This window comes from Argentina silus, assembly GCF_951799395.1.
Source record: "Argentina silus genome assembly, chromosome: 9".
Lineage (NCBI taxonomy): Eukaryota > Metazoa > Chordata > Actinopteri > Argentiniformes > Argentinidae > Argentina > Argentina silus.
This window is the reverse complement of record NC_139663.1, coordinates 19,386,711-19,391,710: the sequence shown is the minus strand read 5'-3', so window position 1 is coordinate 19,391,710 and position 5,000 is coordinate 19,386,711.

Genomic DNA, 5,000 nt, shown 5'->3' with positions numbered 1-5,000 from the left:
TCTCTCTCTCTCCATCTTGCCCCCCCTTCCTCTCTCTCTCTCTCTGTCTCTCTCTCTCTCTCTCTCTCTCTCTCTCTCTCTCTCTCTCTCTCTCCAGAGGTGTGAAGGTAACTATGAGTCTGACATGAATGAGAACAGAGGAGGACATGAAAAGCAGGAAGTGTGACAAGGCCGAGTCTCTCTTTACCAGAATACGGTGGTCCCATACAGCCACGCTCAACTGAAATGTCCCAATTACATTTTCGGGAATCAGTGTGTGTGTGTGTGTGTGTGTGTGTGTGTGCGTGTGTGTGTGTGTGAAGGAGCTGCTGTAAAATGTCACAGGACAAGGAGGAGGTTTTGAGAGTGTGTGGTTAACTGGTGATGATGTTTTTATGTGTCTGTGTAAATGACCAATTGTGTAGTTTGGATTTGTCCACATTATTTTTAGTCTTGGAGATACAGTCGTAGATATTGGAGTTTGGCTATTGTGACCACAAACGTGGGTTATGGTCATATGACATACTGAACCCTGTCATTCTGCCTGGATTATTGGTGTTTTCAGAACACCATAGAAAGCAGAAATGTGTTGTTTCGTTTTCAGGGACATCGAGACGGAATCTTTCTGCAAAACACTCCAGATTCCATATGTGAAAAGATCACTTGTTATTTCTGTCTCCCTCCCTCATCTGTTCTTCCTCTTGCACACCTCTTTTTAGACTCCTCTCTTTTTTGTCCAGCATCCATTATTTTCTCTCTCTCTCTCTCTCTCTCTCTCTCTCTCTCTCTCTCTCTCTCTCTCTCTCTCTCTCTCTCCTTCTATTCTTTCTCCGCCATCCCTTCCTCTTCTCCCTCTACCGTTCTTTCTCCCACACCCTCTCGTCCTTTCTCTTCTTCTATTCTCTCAGTCCCTCTCTCCCTCTCTCCCACCCCATCTTTCTCCTCCATCCCCTTCCTCTGCCTTTCTTCCGTTCTCCCTCCCTCTCTCCATCACTCCCCCTCTCCACCCTCCTCCTTTGGCAAAGGCTTTTCAGTGAGAGATATATTCATGTGGCAGTTTAATTAGCGAGAGCCCACATGCCTATTGATTATGCACTAGCCTGGGGTAAAGTTTTCCTTCTGCTCCTAGTCATGTATCGATCTCTCCGGGCGGACGGAGGGAGGGAGGGAGGGATTGACAGCAGCAGGGTCTGCATATCAAGTGGCCTCCGCCCCTCACTTCTCCAGCCTTCTGCATTCACTCACTCACTCACTCACTCACTCACTCACTCACTCACACCGCCACTACCACCACCGCCACCTCCTCCACCACCACAGACCCAGACACTAGCCGTCCAGACTATCCTCCTCTATCGCGACATCCAAACCTTCTTCTCTTGGGTTGTGTCTCTGTGTGTCTGGTCCGAGCGGGTCTCTCTGCGGCGTGGCGGTTTTGATCCGTGTGGGAGATTCACGGTGTGTGGATACGATGGGGGAGGTGGTCGAGGATACAGGACTGTTTTGGCTTCTTTGGTTGTTTTGATCCATGTTTCACATGAGGTGTGGGTGATGGGTCTCAACACGGAGGGGAAATGTTCTCTTCACCCTGGTTCTTGATTCCCTTTCTTTCTTTCTTTCTGTTGACTTTCTTTACCTTCTTTCTTTCTTTCTCCTCCCCCTGCTCTTCCCTGTTTTGACCCTTTTTGTCTTCCTCTCTGTTCAGCTTTGGAACACCATCTTGTCATATTACTGTGTTGTTGTATCCATAAGGTATACAGTATCAACTGGGTTAGACTGGGTTTTAGACTGGATTAGACTGGGTTAGACTGGGTTAGACTGGTTTTTAGACTGGGTTAGACTGGGTTTTAGACTGGATTAGACTGGGTTAGACTGGATTAGACTGGGTTAGACTATGTTAGACTGGGTTAGACTGGGTTAGACTGGGTTTTAGACTGGATTAGACTGGGTTTGACTGGGTTTTAGACTGGATTGGACTGGGTTAGACTGGGTTAGACTCTCTCCTGTACAGTGGTGTGCAGTAGAGGTTGAGTTAGATCAGACTGTGGAAACAACGATCACCACTGTGTGCTCCTTCATGCATCTGAAGACAAGATGGACGTCAGCGTTCAGAGAGGGAGAGAATAAGGAAGATGGGAAGTCACCGCACGTGCGAGTCACACGTCTCTGCGCATTTTTGGGGCATTAACTTGGGATTCAGTCCAAAGTCAAATCGAACCTTCCGTTTTATTAGAGCTTCAAAGGAATGTTAGCTCGTGTCTTGGGACAGTTCTTGGTTTGCCGGGTTTCACTTTTAGACCCGTTTTTTTGCGTTGGGGAATTCCTCTCCAAGTCCTCTAGGGGAGGGTGGAGTTGTTCAGGCCTCCTGTTCCTTAGAGCCCAATCAGACTTCCTTCCTTGGGATCTATACCCTGCTATGGCATCCCTTATGACCACATGTCCAAAACTGAGCTAGAATGTACTAGAATGTACTAGAATGTACTAGAATGTACCCATATACTGTACACCCCAATAACGGAATGAGGAATGGTATCAAACACGTGTAGATGTATTTGTGATAGGGTATATATTCTGGTGGATGTATTTGTGATAGGATATATATTCTGGTGGATGTATTTGTGATAGGGTATATATTCTAGTAGATGTATTTGTAATAGGGTATATATTCTGGTGGAAAGCTGAAAGTAAACATTCAAAGTGATGGATTATCAAAGACAGGGTGTAAACTACACAATCAAAATGACTCTTTTTATCTAGAACTAGAGGCCATCAAATAACGTTATTTATTCTTGAAAAAACTAATATATATATATATAACTTTCTCTCGACTTCAATGTCTCACTTTGATGAAGTCATCCAAATAAGGCAGACAAAACAGATACAAAAACACTGACCACAACAAATGACTTTGAATACCGATCCGACGCTCGTGAGCCAAGTAAGTACTCTTACTAACTTAACTCATCTTTTGATGAAACGATATGAACTGAATTGAACTTTCGCGGTAGAACCGAGAGGTAGTGTCTCAAAAATAAAGGGACGTTTATGTATTTATGGAGGTCTGAGCAATTCAATAAAAGCAGACTAAGGTGAGCGGTAGGGAAGAGGGAACGGAGCCGGAGGCGGTGACGTGAGGCGGTGACGTGAGGCGGTGACGTGAGTGGCTTCTTATTAAAGGGCTTGGTGGTATTCCTGTCCACAGCTCTGCCCAAAGCCATGGCTCTCTCCTCCAGCCGCCAGCCGTTCCTAAAGGTCAAGCTAACAACGTATTTACCTTTGTGCTCTTCATATTTAACTTTCCTAGGAACTCAGAGGCACGTCGCCGGGGTGCTGGGGTGGACGGAGTGAATTGAAGTGGGACCACGCACAATCTGATTTTTTTTGGACAGTTTTCATTTTAATGTACCGTAGTGCTTTACAGAGCTTCACCCTGCTGAGCGCTATGGTTACAGTGTGTGTGTGTGTGTGTGTGTGTACTTTAGAAGAAATGTAGTGGTAGCACCCTTCTCCCTTAACACACACACACACACACACACACACACACACACACGCACGTACAATGCAAAGCGCTGTGAGCATTTGAAAAAGAGCTGTTATAGATTGAATCCATTATTATCATTATGACGAAACAAATGAACCCCTCCGAGCCAGTGGTGTTGTGTCTGTCAGCCAGGCGGGTGGTGGGAGAGCAGACCTGGAGTCTCAGAGGGCTGTAATGCTGTTCCTCCCTCCACGCCCATGACCACATCCAAAAGGTCAAGCTAACGGGCGTGAAATGTAATATCCGCCTCTCAGCCGCTGATGAAAGGATATTATTTTTTTACATTGATATTTGTGAGCCACTGGCTTTGTGAGACGGAGGGAAACTGTCTCTGGAGCACTTACGACTTAACTTGGCCGACAGACTCGGATGGAATCGCGTTTAGGAAACTTAGCGATGACCTCTTCACTCTCGACTACTTTCTCTCGCGTTGGCGTTTTTCCTCAGTTTTTCCTCCTTTTTTTTTTTTTTTGTTAACTTTTTTCTATAACATCCTGACTTTTACACAAAGTTGGAGAAACCGGCTGCTAAAAAGTCTATAGTGCGATAGGAGCAAAAAAAATGACGAGGGTGCAAAAAAAAAGCACTACACCGAGGTATGGCAGCAGAAAAAACATTAAAAAACCCTCCATGTTGGCTCTGGGTAGAGCCGGGCTGGCCTCCAGTCGCCTCAGGCTGATACCCTGTAATTGGCAGCTGTCTGGCATGTCACTGGGGCCAGCGCTGCCATTTTGTGTCCTGATCAAAGGTGAACAGTCTCTGGGCTGGTGACTGGCCGGGGATGAGGGTCCAAGTGGACTCCATTAGGGCTCAGAACCAGCCTTTCTCTCTGTGTGGATGCCAGTCTTCCATACCGTGTCAATCTACAGGATTGTCATGGCCAGGGTTGGGTCGTTATGAAGGATGGGATACACACACACACACACACACACACACACACACACACACACACACACACACACACACAGACACACACAAACACAGACACACACAAACACCTCAGCTTTGCTCCTGATGATGGGTCTAACGATAGGACTGCTCTTTCTGACCATCCTTCCAAAGATAAACACCTCACTGTTCATCGTAGGGGTTTCACCTCTACCGCTTTTCCTGGGCTCTGACAGGTGGAGACCCCTGAATACAGTATTAGAGTAGAGTAGCCCACCTGACCCCTGAGATATTCAAACCTGAACGTGGTGTTGACTGATGATGACAATGTACAACTGGTTTTGGAAACGTGAATATACACAAACATGTCTCAGAACAGTGGTTTTTTAAGCTTATTTTTACTCTCGTATATTTGTTCAGTTTTTATTGGACAAAGACAGTAGAGAAAGACAGGAAAGTAAGGAGGAGAGGGCATGTCAGCTGGGCATGGGCTGGATTCCAACCCATGCCGATATGGGCATGTGTGTGAACTGTAGGCCGTGGTGCCGGACCACTGGACCACTGGACCACTGGACCACCCCAGACCACTGGACCA